This window comes from Cavia porcellus, unplaced genomic scaffold (assembly GCF_034190915.1).
Source record: "Cavia porcellus strain 051 isolate PalLab524CR breed Dunkin Hartley unplaced genomic scaffold, mCavPor4.1 scaffold_1, whole genome shotgun sequence".
Lineage (NCBI taxonomy): Eukaryota > Metazoa > Chordata > Mammalia > Rodentia > Caviidae > Cavia > Cavia porcellus.
Window position 1 is genome coordinate 187,767,836 of NW_026947484.1, and position 17,332 is coordinate 187,785,167.

A 17,332-nucleotide genomic window follows, 5' to 3' on the forward strand; every position below is an offset into this window, starting at 1 on the left:
GATGAATATATTCTTTTCAGAATACAAATGGCAAATAAACGTATGAGAAAATGTTCAACATTATTCATTATTCAAGGGATGCACATTAAAGCAATGTTAAGATTCCATCTCACCCCAGAAAGGATGGCTATTGTCAAATCAACCAATTACGAATGCAGGAAGGACTGTAGAGCAAAAGGAACCCTTCTCACTGGGAGCACAGACTGGCGAGAGAGTAAACGGGCGCAACCGCTGTGGAAATCGGTGTGGAGATTTCTCAAGAAACTAGGGTTAGAGGTTCCACTTGACTGAGCTATTCCCCTTCTAGGTATCTTCCTGGAAAAATTTAAAACATCATACCACAGTCATATATGTGCACCCATCTTTATAGGAGCACAGTTTCTAACAGCTAAATCTTAGAAACAACTCAAATTTGTATCTACTGAGGAATGGATTAAAAAGATGTGATTTTTCATAAAGAAGGATAAACTTGAGACATTTCTAGGTAAATGGATGCACCTTGAAACCAGACTCTTAAGTGAAAGAAGTTGGACACACATGTGTCAATCACATTGTTTCTCTGGTCTGAAATACTGAAAGTGTAAATAAGAACCAAAGTGTATAAAAGATACTGTGAAACAGGGAGAAAATATTCAAAGGAAAGAAAACTAGGGCGGGAAGAGGTGGAAAGGAAGGGAAAAGAAAATAAATGAACGAAGGATAAAATGGAAACACAGCTTTGTAAAGGAGGAGGGGAAGAGGGGTTGAAAAGAGGGGAAGGAATAGGGTAAAAAAAGTTTCCTACGATCAATGTGTGTATCACATTGTAATCATTCTGTGTATCTGACTTGTACCAGTAAGCTTAATAAGAATCAAAAAAGATGGAAGATCATAGGTATTTATTTAAATGAGTTTAAAACTTTATGCAGGCATAAAATGTGCACTTTGTTTATATGGACACTGTTATAAGATTTTATAATAATTTAAAAAATGAAAACAATGAGATTTTTGGGTAAGCAAATGAATAGACACACTGTATTACATCCATTCAATGGAGTATTATTCAGTAATGAAAATAAATGTGTCAGTGAGACACAAAAGGATGTAAAGGAAATTCAAATGCATATTACCAAGTGAGAGAATCAGTCTGAAAAGTCTATACGTTGTATGATTTCGTCTATATGATTTTTTAAAAGGTAAAATTGTAGTGTCAGTTAAAAGACCAGTGGTTGGGCCAGGGATTTAGCTCAGTGGCATAAATGCCTGCTTGGCAAGTGTAAGGTCATGAGCTCAATTCCTGGTATTAAAAAAAAAAAGAAAGAAAGAAAGAAAAGAAAAGAAAAGACCAGTGAGTAAATGAAGCATAAACATTTTAAAACAGTAAATTTAGCCTACATTATATGGTAATGATGGAACAAGACACTGTATTTTTCAAAATCCACAGACTATGCAACACAGGAGTCAACTCTTGTGTAAACTATGGCTTTAATTAATAATGGCTTTAATTGATATTGTTTCAATTATAATCCACACGAATGCAATAGGTTAGTAAGAAAACTATGTGGAGAGGAAGATGGGGGTAGTGGAAAGAGAAGGAATGTATGGGAACTCTGTTTTTGTTGTACAATTCTTCTGTAAACCTAAAGTTATAATGACATAAAGTCTGTTTTAAATAGGTAATAGGGCAGAAGAGAAGATGATAGAGAGAAGGCTTACATAGTACGTCTCTCCAGAAGCCAGAATTCAGATAACTGGAAAGGAACAACTCAGCTAAGAGACAGGGAAGGCTTCTGGACATCAAGGAAGAGTGACAGGAAAACTAGAAATCACAGAGAAACTGGAGAAACTGGTTCATGCAGAAGGAACAAAGCACTATGGGATGCTAACCCAGGATTCCAGAGAGGGGACCCTGTGTCTACAGACACAAGGTAACTGCCCAGAAGGCCAGCAGCCCACAGAGACACAGGCTAGCAGCTCCGACCCGAGAAAATTCACGGCTACTGGAGAGATTTTACGCTGAAAGTGACTCCTTCAGGCAGGGCTCAGCTGACCAAATCCATTGCAGCACCTGCCATATTTGTTGTACAATTCTTCTCTATTTGTCTGTACAATTCTTTAACCCAGAGTCCTTTGGGGCAAGGGTTAATTGTTTAAGAGTGGTTTCCAGTCGCTCTGGAAACCAGAAGTCACGAAACAACTACATTTCAGGTTTTCTGGAGTAACTCGACTGCAGAAACTGGGAAGGAGATGGCCATAGAGAAAGTTATGGTGGGGAGCAGACTATTCATAGACCCCATGAGAGGTTCACGCAGTGACAGTCTCTGGCTGGCAAGGATGCAGTGATGAGAAGTCAGGCCAGCCATGGGATTCTCTGAGGGGGATGGGTCTGAAAGTGTTGGTGGTAAGTCCAGTGGACTGCTTGACCGCCCTCCACCACCTTTTTTTTTTTACCTATGTCCAACACAAAGCTCAGTGGTCTGTTGACTTCCCCACCTGTCACCGTGTTAAAGGATGTGCCTTGGCTCAGATGACTACCATATCTTGGGTATAGACAGAGAGGCTGCTGGAACAAAGGAACACCTCACAGGCCTGTAAGCTGTAAAGCTGTGTGTAAGCGGTAAGAGCAGTGATTTGGGCCCCACACAGGGTACAAGCACTACAGCCACTGGGGTGGGAAGATCCCAAGACAGAAGCCACACCATGGAGTGACCCTGCCTAACCAGAGAGGTGGGGCAGCTCTCAGCACACACACGCACACACATACACATGCACGCACGTGTGCACATACACGGTCAATGTGGAAGCAAATATGCCCTGGGTGTGATTTATTATGCCTCTCCCAGACCTACTGGATTCTAATTCTACAGGCCCTGGAAAGAAACCACTCACCTAAACGCACAGGTGGATATTTTGGACTCATTTTTCTTTGTTTGTTTTCTGGATTTTTCTTTTGTTTTCTTTCTTTCATTCTTTGTTGTATTCTTTATTTTTCTTTTCATTTTTTTGTGTTCTATTTTGTACTACCTTTATTTAATAAAGGTATTTAATAATAATATAAATGTACTACCTTTATTTAATTTTAAATTGGATTCTTTATCTCACTTTTCTCTGCTCTTCTCATTTTTTTCTGTTTCAAATTTTACTTCTTTCATTTTTTCTTTCGTACTATGCCATTTTTATTATTACAACTAAGATTTATTAATTTTTAGAAGATATTTAGTTGACTAAATGCTATTTATGATGAATTCTTTTCTATTAATGGTGGTGTTATGGTTGATACATTGTGTCAACTTGAGTTTAGAAATTTAACTGAGAGTCTCAGCAGGGAACCAGAGTCCTTACTTTGTAAACATCCTCATCCTGTGCAAGAGAAGGGCACAGAGATCTTGTGAGTGCTACACCTGCCCTGGAAGGGGATGGCTTGCATAAATTATATGGGAAGGAAAGAGGCTTGCTCTTCTTTCTTTTGCTCTGGCTCCTGCTTTGAAGTGTTGCCCCAGTGCCTTGCCACCCTGCCTTGGAGCCAGCTGTATTTAGCTTACAGTTTCTGGACTGAAACCTCCAGAAACTGTAAGCTAAATAAACCTCCCCTTTCCTAATTTTGGGTTAGGTGTTTTGTACCAGCAACAAGAGAAAAGTAAACCAAGACAGGAGGTAAAGTTGTTGCATTGAATAGATATTATTTCATGTCAATATTTGGCTTGGCTTTGTGTCTGTATTCATATTGTACATCTTTTTTGTATTGATTAGGGTGGTATAGTGCTAGCTTTTATTGGTTCTTACCATTTGTCTCTGACTATATTACTATTGATTTTTTCCATTATCAATAGTGGCATAGTAGTGGCTGTTAATTGGTTTTTACTGTACATTAATATTGGGTCTTTGTCTCATCAACATTACTGTGGTTCATTTTCTCCTCTTCTTAGGATCAAGCATGCAAAATAAGGTTGGATATTAAGAAAAATCACAGATATCATGCCGAGTATATTGAAGATGGGTATAGACACCAAAATACAACCACAGGGAAACGTTGTAATCTCCACAATGAGAGCAGAATTTTTCTATCTTAACTAATTTTCAGTCTGCAGCACATAAACAGCAGAAATATGGGAAAGCAAGACAACCCCATCCCTTCAGAAACCATTAGTCTGGTCTCACAAACACTGAGAAAGTTACAGCCAAAGAATTAAAAAATCAAAATGGTCAAAAAGTTTGAAGTACAAACACACAAGCAATTCTGTAAGATGTTTAGTGAGCTTAAAGAGCATTTTATTAAACAGATAATGAATTTTACTAATAAAATGTTTGATGACCTTAAAGAAGAAACATACAACAAACTTAACTGAGGTAAATGAGACAATACAAGATATGAATGAGCAGTTTGATAAATAATTAGAAATTATGAAAAGAAGGCAAGCATAAATACAAAATATAAAAGTCAGTGGAAAGCGTGACTAGCAGTTTTTTTTTAAAAATTTTATTTAAGGAGAAAAAAAAAGCAGAGAAAGGGTACAAGTTATACAGATTTACAGAAAAAAATAAACAATAGGAAATCACTAGTTAATGGATTACATATTGTCATGGATGAGCACCAGGAATTGAAAGCAAAAATGTTCAGTGCATCCAATATTCTAAGAGACTGAGGCAGGAGAACCACAAGTTCAAGCCCAAACTAGGCAGCTTAGTGACTTAGTGAGACCTTGCCTCGAAATTTTAAAAAGCATGGCTCCATATGTCACTCAGTGTGAGTGTCCTCGTTTCAAACCTCAGCTGCAAAACAAAAAACAATGAAACAAAACAAAACAAAAAACTCTGTGGGGGACTGGGGATTTAGCTCAGCGGCATAAGCGCCTGCCTTGCAAGCAGGCAGTCCTGAGTTGGATCCCTGGTACCGATAAAAAAGGAAAAAGACAAAAAAAAAAAAAAAAAAAAGACTCTGCGGACCCGTACTGATTCAGTCAATCAATCAATCAATCAACCAATGTAAGGTGGAGATCAAAAAGCTCTTATTTAAAATAGAATATCAATAAACATAGAATCACTAAATTAAAGTATCATCTTTGTAGCATTTATCATAAATAAGAGCAATGGAAGTTTTGCTATTCTAGGAAGCAATATACTAGTGTTTGGTAGAACTCTTACCCCTGCAAACAAATGACTATAGGGACCAAAAAAGGGGGGGTTATGTACACAAATGTAGAGAAACTTGAAGATAAACTTGATTCGCTTCTGCAGGGATTGTATAAATGAAATATAGTGAATGGATACTGTGGAATACGAGGCAGTAATAAAAAGCAATGAATTGAATATATACAATATATGTGTATGTGTTGTGTATATATCTATATGTATGACATACACATATATTGTGGGCAAAGAGAGAGTAGAAGAAAGAGGAGGGGGGGAATAAGGAGGAGAAGAAAAGGAAGAAAGGAGGAGAGAAATGGAGAGAAAAGGAGGGAGGAGTAGGAGAGAGAGGAATATATAGTGTTCAGTGAGAAGCTGGTAAGCGTTTCCAGAATGGCCATGACATTTTTCATTTCAGTCTGTAGGATTTCACTTCCTGCACACCTTCACTACCCCTCAGTAGCATTGGTTCATGTAATCTAGCTATTCATCGGTATGGAATGGTATCTGAGAAGGATTTCAAATAACTCTCCTACAATGTTATTGTGTGAAGCGTATTTTCATATGCCTATTTTCCTGCTATGTATCTTTTTTAAAAAATGTTCATTCAAATCTCTTGCCTACTATTAAATTTGTTTATTTGTCTTTTTTTTTTGTCTTTGTGAGACAGGGTTTCACCTGCAGTTCAGGCTGGTCTTGAGCCCACTTTGTAGCCCAGGCTGGTCTCAAACTCACAGGGACCCTCCTACCTCAGCCTCCCGAGTGCTGGGATTACGGGCATGCACCACCACACCCAGCCTGGTTATTTCTTTTCTGACTGTTGAATTATGCAGATTCTTTGTCTATTCTATGTACAAGTCTTGGTTCATATGTTGTATTTGTTTAAACACTTAGGTATGCTGTTCACATTTGTATTTATGCATTTTTCTCTATGCATATACTTATATTCCAGACACAACTGCACTGTAGATACAGTCTTATTCTCTGCAGTTTGTCTTTTCATTCTCTTGATGACTTCCAAAGAGCAGAAACTTTAAATTTTGGTGAAACGTAAAGTCTCATTTGTGTCCGTTTCATGAAGTGTGCTTTTGTTTCTTTTACACGTTAAGGAAATCTCTCCCTCCCTCCTTTCCTCTCCCTCTTTCTCTGTCTATGGATCTGTCTTTGTCTCTCTGTCTCTCTGTGTCTCATTCTCTCTGTCTCTGTATGTCTCTCTCTGAATATGTGTACATATATTCTGCCCCAACAATTTTGTTCTCTTTTTATCAATACCATTTTAATTACTCTAGCTTCATAACAGAACTTTAAATCAGAAAATGATAGTCCTCAATATTTGTTCTTTTCAAATTTGCTTTGGTTAGTCTAGATCTTTTGCATTATTATGTGAAATTTTACCTGGATTATAAATTTCTGAAAAAAATACTGGTATTTTTATTGGAATCTTGCTAAATCTCGCTAGATCAGTTTAGGAAGAATGGTTGTCTTAACAGTATTGAATGTTTCAACTCATGTATACAATATACCTCTTGTTTATTTAGATTTTCTTTTATTGCTCTCAGTAATGTTTTATAATTTTCAATATGCAAGTATTGCTTGTATCTTCATTAATCCCTAAGTAAAAAATTATTGTAACTCAGTAACATTTATATTCATACTTCATGTGCATAAATACATGTAACTTTATGGCTTGTGAATTTTGGATATTATTGAATTGTATTCTCATTCTTTGCTCTGTTTGCATTAGAGTTTACCTTATACAAAAATGTCTTTCATCCTCCTTAAGTTTTTCTTTTGTTCATGCTGGAAGTCAATGTGCCAGCTGTATTCCTGCACGCACAGTGAGCCAGTTTCCTCTACCATCTAGACAGTTATTTCCCGCTTGCCTTATAGTCCACTTTTATCATGTATGACACTTCCGTGGGTTAACTTCTAGTCCTCCTTGTTTTGTTTGGTTGATTTTGGTGTTCACCTTTTTTAAAAAAAATTCTTTTTACTGCTACTCTTGATGTACATAATGATCACATTCATCATAGGGAATTTGTATTCATACATGATATATCTTGAGTCTTCTTTTTCCCCCATTCTCCTTTCCTGCCCTTAATCCTTCTTTTCCTTATTTACCAAAGCTTTTTCCTCCATTATCTTTTTTTTCTTTTCTCTTCCTTCCCTGTACCGCCACCCCATTTGCCTTCCCATCTGAACATTGTTTTCCTACTTTCTAACATCTGTCATCCGGTTTGATCCTTGTTTATGATTTCAGTTTCTCGCAGAAGAGAAACAATGAGATATTTAAGCATGTGTGTCTGATTATTTCACTTAAATGTATGGTCTCAAATATAGACATGTACCTAAATCTTTCTCAACTCTATTCTTGATGTGAACCCTCCATTTTGTTCCATTAATGATTTGATCTTTACTAGTATTTCCTGTTTTAATTCTGTACCTTTTAATATAATTGTTGAACAGAAGAAAACATTTTCTCTTTTCTTCAAAGTTTTATAAGCTGTTTGGGGATTTGTTTTGTTTTTGTTTGGTTTTAGACAGGGTCCTGCTATGTAGTTCAGGCTGGTCTTGACCTCACTTTGTAGCTCAGGCTGGTCTCCAAAACTAGCAATGATTCTCCTGCCTCAGCCTCCCAAGTGCTGGGGTTACAGGCATGCACTGCTATGCCCAGCTATTTCAAGGATTTCTTATAACGACACACAAAGTTTAAATTATTTGTTTAAATATTTAAAGAAAGCTGAATTTTTCTTGTTTGCTGGTTTCTGACAAGCTTTCTGAGTTATCTATTTTCTACTTCTAAAATTTATCTGTTTCATTCCTTTGTGGTTAGAGAACACATTTACTATTATTTAACTAATTTTACATGTGTTGAGACTTTTTTCAGGATCTACCACATGATCTATCCAAGAGAAAGGTCTATGTGCACTGTAAAGAATGCATTCTTCTGTTGTTGGCTGGAGTATTCTATAGATTTCAGTTGGATCTGTTGCTTAAAATGGTGTTGTTTAGTGTTCTTTTCTTTTTCTAACTACCTTTTTATTGTGACAAGATAACATAACATAAAATTCTATCTTACCGTCTTTCCCTTTTGATCTTATGTCCAGTGGTTGTATCCTTAGCAAAATAAGCTGAGTCTTCCTCAATACTGTCGATTTTTGCTTTATGTATTTCTTTAGTATGTGGTCTCTGTTCACATTTGTTATGTCTCCCTTTGCTCCTACCAACTTTATTCTGTTTAAGGTCTGTGTTTTTCTGGCATTAATACAACTAGTACAGCTCATGTTGGTTACTGTTTGTAGGCAACATAACTTTTCTATCCTTTTCCTTTCAGTCTGCTTGTCTTTTTGACTGGACAATATGATATATTTTAGATATTTATCTTTGTGACTACCACATGTTTGCAGTTCATGATGTTTACATTCATTTTAGGAGTAGGTACCTGTACCTAACATGTTTTGGTTCTTTTTATTCTCCCATGCCTCACCTCCTTCTTCCTTCCCTCTATCTCTAGATCCTTTTCTCCTTTAAAAAATTTTTTTGGGACATGTAATGATCATACTCCTTGTGGATATTTGGTATATGTACATGACGTACCTTAATTCTTGTGGTGTCCCTTTTCCCTTCCCCCTACTATTTCTTGGCCCCCTTTCTATTTGAGAAAAACCCATCACCAGTTTTCTTTTTTCTTGTTTTTATTTTGGTACCAGGAATTGAACTCAGGACCTTGTGCTTGCTGGGCAGGCACTGTGTCACTGAGCTATATCCCTGGCTCCCACCCTGTTTTCTTTTATCTTTTATTTTCTTCTTTATGTATACCTTGGATTTTCATACAGGATCATATGGTATTTAAGCTTGTGTGTTTTATTTATATGAATTAACATGTTTTCCAGGTGCCTACGTTTTTCTACAAATGACTCAAATGTACCCTTCTTTATAGCAGAGTCGTATTCCATTATATGTAAATGCTACATTTTCTTTATTCATTCATCTGTTGATGAACATATAGACTGCTTCCAATATTTAACTATTATGAATTGTGGTGCTATGGACATTGATATGCATGTATCTCTGTACATAATATGATGTCTTTAACTCTTTTGGGAAGATGCCTACTGGGGACACCATGTAGTAGGTCCATATTTCTAAAATAATCCTATCAAAGTCTATGTGTTTGAATTGAGTGTTTAATCCATTTATATTAATGTAGCTCATCATAAGGCAGAATTTATGGCATTTTGCTGTTTTCTGTCTTTTTAATATTATTTTAATTACCTTCTCATTTCTTTAGATGGATATTTATGAATTACTTTCTTAGCTGTTTAGAGATTAAAATTGCCATCTTAATCTGTAATAATTGACTCTATATTACTACCAACTTAATTTCAGTTGTATGTAAAACATTTATTCTCAAAGACAAGGCTTAGGGATTCTGAGAAAGCTCTGAATCATGTTGTATAAAAATGAGCTCTGCAAATGAAGGCTGTCAGAGAAATTGCCATAGACATCACACAAGTTGGGTTTCTGGAGTTGGGATTTTGGTTGACTCCAGGCCCTGCTGGCCATTTCGGTTCTGCAGTAGACTGATTTCCACAGCTATCATGATGGTAAGGCTGTTGGTTTTAATAGCTATTATGGAGATGGGACAGAAATATGGTAGTGAAATAGGGGAAATACCACAAAAGTCACTGTTGATAATGAGGTACAGCCATTGAATAAATGATCTCCAGATTGTTGCAAGTCTTTGCTTAATCTCTAGACTCTAGAAGTTGATTTTGACAATTCACCCAATATCTTTGTCGCTTTTACGGAGGAGCAGTTTTCAGAGGATTTTGCTCCATCATTCTGGCATCAGTCTCTTCCAAATGTTTTTTAAAAATTTATTGAAATGCTCATTTTTTTCCTTCTAGCTACTTAGTATGGCCAATTTTGATGATAGGTTTTCTTTGAATTTGTAGGAGGAGGAAATACACATGATCACGATGCATAATTTTTAAATATATTTTAATTCAGTGAGTTAATATTTCATTTAGAATTTTTACATCTATATTTGGAGAGGTACTGAGCCAACAGTTTTATTTTCTTGTTCTGATCTTACCCAGTTGGTAAAATTAGATTCTATTAGTTTCAGAAAGAACTAGACAGCTTTGTCTCATTTTTGAAACAAACTTGTGCAAGACCAAAATTGTCTGTTCCTTGAAAGTTTGGCAAAATGCACCTGTGCAGCATCAAGCAATATTTTTTTAAATGTGAGAATATATCAATTTCCTTCATTGTTGGGCGAGGTTTAATTTTAATTCTCATTTTTTCTCATGTCTCACTTTTTCTCCTCTTCTTTTTAAAGGCTCTCTGTCCTCTTACATGGAAACCTAGATTTTACATCTGAACTTTCAGATGAATATTCTATGCAAAAATTTCAAGCAATGTCATCTGCTTCCGGCAGTGTATTATTTCAGGAAATTGACTTTAAGTTTTTTTTACTAGTACAGGTTTCAGTCTATAATGATTGTATTCATTGTGGAGAGCTGGTACATATAAGTGACATATCTTTTCTTCATTCCCTTTTCTGCCTTTGCCCCTTCTTCTTCCCATTTGGGAAAGGTTTATCTCCCTACATCCTGTTACCTGTCTTTTGTTTTGCACTTTATTTAGACTTTAGGTTTCTCATATCATAGAAACCATGTGACAAGCTTTTGGGTCTGATCCATTTCACTTAACATTATGATCATGCAGTGTATCCACTGTTCTCCAGATAACTCAAGTTTAATCCTTCTTTACAGCACAGTAGTACTCCATTATATCTAAATATCATGTTTTCTTCATCCATTCATCTGTTGATGAACATATAGGCTGCTTCTAAGATTTCGCTATTGTGAATTGTGTTGCTATAAACCTGGATATTCAGGTTTGATATGAAACCTTTATTTTGGGAAGATACCTAGAAAGCGAATAGCTAGGTCAAATGGAATTGCTATTTTTAGCTTTTTGAGGAATCTCCATGATTTCCATAGTGGTTATATAGTTTACATTCTGACCAACAATGAAAAAGGATTTCTTTCCCCTCACAGCCTAGCCAGCATTTGTTATTATTTGATTTCTTGATGGCACGCATTCTTTCTTGGGTAAGATGGGATTTTAGTGTTGTTTTAATTTGCATTTTTCTAATGGCAAGTGGTATTGAGCATTTCCTCGTGCATGTATGGCCATCTGTGCTTCTTCTTTTGAGAAGTCTTTACTCATTTCCCTTGCCCATCTTTTGAATGGGTCTTTTATTTGGGGCAGGTCTTTAGGAGGTGAGTCTTTTTCCTTTCTTCTGCATTATTTCTATAGGGTTCATATTGTGTCTGTGATATTTATTCTTTTTTAAATGAGAAATTATCCATACAGGAGGTTTTAAAAAATAGAAGGAAATCACGCAGTTTCTCCTTCTTCTGCTTTCTGTGCCAAATCCCTTCTTGGGTCTGTAATTGTTTGTTTGCTCTTCTGAGTCCAGTGTTCGTTTAGTGTGAGTGTGATCACCAGGGGTGGAATCTACTCTCTTCCTGTTTTTTTTTTTTTTTTTTGATACTGTAATCAATAGAGTAAATGACAAACTACAAGCCCACAGTGAACGGTGGGACCAGACTTCTTTGGTTTTTTGTTTTGTTTTTGAGGTGCTTGCAACTGCTTTCTTGAGAGAATTTCCATTGCAGTATATAACATATCTTTGTTAGTTGTGCTTTTAGTGAAATATTTTTTCTTTTAAAAAACCTTTTCCTAGAAATGGCTTCTTTGAATGAATGCAGATGAAAGAGAAAGTTCAAAGGAATGTCGTAAGAAAGGAATATCATAATAGCAGAAAGGTGGCTTTTCAACAATCTGATTGGTCCTGACCTTGGTTTCCTGAGCTAGAGATAAGACTGTAATGAGACACAGGCATCTTCATATTCTATTTCCTGTTGTTTAGACTTGTAAAAATTTGTTGTTGTAAAACAAAAGGAAGCCACCAGTGGTTTCTCTCCACCCAGTTCCACTGCTCTTGTACAGTGAAAATGCCTTTCAAATCCCAGCAGCCAGCTTGTCTGCATGGATCAGTTTTCAGAGTTGTTTTTAATTTTGGGTTTCTTTTTCTTTACTGGGATGCTGGAAGTAACTCCATCAGGGACTGCTAATTTGATTCCATTTAAAAAAGGAATTCCATTGCAAATGAATTTAAAAATAATTTTTCAAGTTTTGTCTGAAATAGTCGAGGTTCACTTTGAGTTGCTTTAATTTATCAATTAAGCCATGAAGGATTTTCATCATTGTAATGTTTACACTTTCTTTTCTAGAATTTTTATTCATAATTTAACAAAATTTTACATTTTTAAAAGCATCTCTTGTTTCTTACATTTTGATTGTTGTTTATGTCAATTGTTTTTATGTTAATTTTTGACTATTATTAATGATATAGGAATGGTTCAGAGAATTACAATGGATTTGCAAATGTATATCACTGATTACTTTGGTGAACTCTTTTAAGAACTTTAATAATTTTATAACTGATTTAAAACTTTGTGTAGGTATACAATGATATTACCTGAAATGAACATTTTCTTTCTTCTCCCTGATAGCTAAAGTTATTCCTTTAAGTGCTGTTATATTTTTAAGAGCCTTAAATGGATAAACAATGAACATGAGTACTTACATTTTGTTTCTGTTCTAAATGAGAACATTTCTAATTTCTTCTCAGTTGTGTACAATGTTAGTTCATGGTTTTAAGTAGATATCCCTTTGTACTGACTACCCTATCACACAGAAAAGATTTAACAATAACTTGTAAAGTTAAAATGAAATAACTTTCTAAACCTACATATTCTGCTTAATACTTACAAATAAATTCTAGTTCTTAAAAAACTCTTTGCGAATCTTTTAAAATATGTCTTTCATTGCTTTGGCAATTTTATTAAATTGAATATTGCTTCAATTTCTGTGACAAATCTCACTTGTTTATTGTGTGTTTTTTGAGTAAGGAATTGAATTGTTTGAATTTTACTTAATAGTGTTTGAATTTATATTAGTAAGTGAGATTGACCTGTAGCTTATTTTGTCTTACGTTTAACAGGTTTCTAGGGTATATTTTACCTACATTTTTACCATTTTTCTATATTTAAAATGGCTTATCTGATATTGATATTTTCTTGATCCTTTTGGATAATTTATTTATCAACTTGTACTTTGCTTTCTCCAAGATTATCTTCAATTTCCTTATTAGTTTATTCTTGTTTATAAAAATAATTATTCATTGTATGAAATTTATTTTAGATAACTTTGTATTTACTCACTTTAATTTTGATTATGTATTCTTTCTCACTTTACTTATTTGTATTTACTCTTAATTTTTGCTATTCATGTTATCTGTTTTTAGCAAGTCGGATCATGGATTTATTTTTCAATTTTATGCTTGTTCAATTTTCCAATATGCTTATTTAATTTTATTTTTAAATTTTCTTGTTTTTGTTTGCATTGTGTTTTTCTCATAAAAATTAATTTATTCACAGATGCCACCCTAATCGTCTTTGAGGAGACAGGCAGCATTTACAGGATAATGGTAAACCAAGTGCTCCTATATTAACACGGTAAGTATTATTATACTAAGATTACTTAACGTGAGATCTATTCTCCTAAATTGTTAAGTTATAAAACACTATTGTTACCTGTAGGCACTACGAATCTCAGAAACTTACTTGTCTTTAATGATTGGGAAATTGTACCCACTGAACAACAACTTCTCATTTCTCCCCTTCCTTAACTCCTGGTAACTATCATTGTACTTCCTGATTTTATGATTTTGGCTGTTTTTGATACTTCATATGCGTGGAAACCATGCAGTATTTGCCCTGCTGTGATGGGGTGTTTCAGTTAGCATAACATCCACATGCTTCATGCTGGATTTCCTTCTTCGTTAAGGCTGAAGAGTGGTCCGCTATATGTTTGTACCACACATTCTTTATGCCTTCAGCTGCTGATGGACATTGAGAGAGTTTCCGTATCTTGGCTACTATGAATAATGCTGCAATAAATATAAGCATGCAAATGTTTTTAAAGATCCCAATTTCAATTTCTTTGGGTAAGTAACAAGAAGTGGGATAACTGGATCACACAGCAGTTTTATTTGTAATTTATTTGAGGAGACTTCACACTTTTTTTCTCTAGTGGTTACACAATGTTGTATTCCTAACAACAATGTGCAATGCAGAATTGTCTTCACCCTCACTAAGACTCGTTATCTTCTAGATTTTTTAAAAATAGCCATCTTAACAGCTATTGATGATGTCTCACTGTGGCTTGATTTGCATTCTCTGGTGATTAGGTGCTGTTCAGCATCTTTCAATTTATTATGATTTATGTAATTGCTTTGGAGAAATGTCTATTTAAAGCCTTTGCCTTTTTGCCTCCCACCCCACCACCCAGTACTGGAGATTAAACCCAGGGCCTCTCAGCTGCTAGGCAAGCACTCTACCACTGAGCTCCACCCACAACTGTCTTTGTCCAGTTTTAAATTGGGTAATTTGTGATTTTTGTTATCAACCAGTAGTTGTCTGTCGTAGGCACTATCTCTCTGGGACTCTCTGGGATACAGTATCCAACACCCACAATTTCAAGAAGTTTTATTTTCGCTTACAGTTTGTAGAGGTTTCAATCCATAGTCCAAGGCCTGTGGACTCCAAGGCTGGATAGAAAGGCAGAAGGTACTGGAAAACAGTGAGTCAAGGGAAGAGATGTACCCTTCAGGGTCACCCCCACAGTGACCCACCTGTTCAACCACCTTCTAACAGCAAGTTAGCTTCACTTCCCCATAATCCATCACCTTTCAAAAATTCCACCTTTGAGTGCTTGAGGCTTTTGGGGAGACACCTAGAAATAAATAATGACAGAGTTCTTTATATATTTGGGGGATTAATCTCTTATCAGCACATGGTATGCATAGGTTGCTTCTTCAGTCTACTGGCTGTTTCCTCTGGTGCAGAGCCTTTTGATTTGATGTAATACTACTTGCCTATTTTGGCTTCTGCTGCCTGTGCTTTTGGTGTCATATCCAAGAAACCACTGCCAAAACCATCTCAAAATTGTCCCCTATGTTTTCTCATAGGAGTTTTGCAGTTTCAGGTTTTATGTTTAAATCCGTACTTTGTTTCGAATTGATCTTTGTGTATAGGGCAACAGTCCAGTTTCATTTTTTTTTTTCGTATATAGATATCTAGTTTTTCCAGTATCATTAGTTGAATGACTTTTTCCAATTTTGTTTTCCTGTCTTCTTTCTCAAAAATCAATTGATCATAGATGCTTAAATTTATTGCTCAGTTGTATTTTGTTCTATTGGTCCAAATGTCTAGAACTTTGTAATATATTTTAAAATCAAGTATACCCCTCCTGGGGGCTGGGGATTTAGCTCAGCGGCATAAGCGCCTGCCTTGCAAGCAGGCAGTCGTGAGTTCGATCCCTGGTACCGATAAAAAATGAAAAAGACAAAAAAAAAAAAAAAAAAAAGTATACCCCTCCTTATTCTTCGTCTTCAAGATTATTTTGGCCATTTAGGTCATTTCATATAAATGTTAGACTTGTTTTTTAAATTCTGTATAAAAGGGCCATTCAAATCTTGGTAGGGTTTGAATGGAATCTGTAGATTGCTGTGGATTGTACAGATATTTTAGCAATGTTGTCTTTAATCCATAAACATAAGATGTGTTGCCATTCATCCCTGTCTTCTTTAGATTCTTTCACCAATGTTTTGTAATGTTCATTACATAAACCTTTCACTATTTTTGATAGGTTGATTCTTAAATATTTTCTTTTTTCCTGATACTGTTATAAAAAAGATTGTTCCTAATTTCTTTTGAGGTAGTTGGCTGTTAGTGTATAGAAATGTAGATGAGTTCTGTACATTTCATACCTTTCACCTTTACCAAATTTATTCATTTTTAACAGTTTTTTTGGTGAAATATTTAGGGTTTTATTGGTGAAACCTTTAGATTTTTTCATGTGATCTGCAAATCAAGGTCATTTTACCTCTTTCTTTCTGATTTAGATGCCTTTTGTTACTTTTTCATGCTTAATTACTCTGGCTAGCACTTCCAGTATGACATTCAATAGAAGTAGTGAGACTGGACAGCCTTAGTTTTGTTCCTGATACTACAGAAAAACATTACACATGAGTATAACATTAGCTATGGGTCTGGGTTGCACTGTAGTTTAAGTGCTTGTCTCGTCCAAAACTCACATTAAAATTTAAGTGGTATTGCAACACTGCTAAGGGGTAAAAACTTTATTATGTAATCAGGATATGAGGACTATGCTTCACAGGTGGGGCTAATGCCATTATAAAATTGTGAGCTCAGCCCCATTTTCTTCTTTTCCTCTCTGCCCTTCCCCAGTGGAACAGCAAGAAATCCCTGGATACAGCAGGTGTCTTGATACTGGATGTCTCAGCCTCCAGAATCATAAGCCAATACATTTATTTTCCTAATATATTTCCCAGATTTCTCAAATATTTCTATTATAGCAGCATAAAATGCACTGAGGCAGGTTGTTTTATATCACTTAAATATGCAAATACTTTTATTTAGTTTTATGATGAGATGCATAACAACGATTTTTCTAAGAGTTACAGATGCCTCAAGTTTTCAAGAATACTTTTTATATCATGTTTTAAATTATTGCTCCATAAATGAATTGTGTTTATGGAATCTTTTTACCTCTTTTTAAAGAAATGTGTATATATTTGTAATACAGCATAGTTACATTCATTTTGGGGATCCAGTGCATGTTTATATCCTATCTTGACAATTTTCAATTCTGTCACTTCCCCTCCTGCCTTTTCCCTGATCTCCTTCTCTGTGCTTATGAAAGTTGTTATTCATATCCTTATTAATGTCCAGTTTTATTTAGTTAGAGGATGAGGCATCAGTGTTTTCATTTATTTAGACTTCCTAGATTAGTATATTTAGCATTCTATAAATATAGACTATCAGAGCTCTTGATGTTTGTATGACTTGGGGAAACTGGGCTTTCTTCAACAACTAGAGTGAATGATGAGATTAAAAATACGCTTAGCTCTTTATCTAACTTACTAGGGAAAATGTTATTTTTAACTTACTCCTAAGATTAATGTATGAAAAACAAGATTATGAACATAGCACAGTTATGTATATGATAATGAATTAAGTCAAGCAATATTTTGCATATAAAGCACATTTCTTAATTTTTT

The 17,332-nt window shown here is 35.2% G+C and overlaps 1 long non-coding RNA gene across 1 annotated transcript in view; it reads left to right on the plus strand.

Moving 5' to 3' along the window:
* Window positions 1–13,624: 13,624 nt before the first annotated feature.
* The window catches only part of LOC134470455 (uncharacterized), a 36,423-nt gene continuing 32,715 nt past the window's right edge, over window positions 13,625–17,332 (plus strand). The window contains exon 1 of the long non-coding RNA XR_010039339.1: window positions 13,625–13,703. This is a non-coding gene — a long non-coding RNA (uncharacterized LOC134470455). The remainder of the gene's footprint in view (window positions 13,704–17,332) is intronic.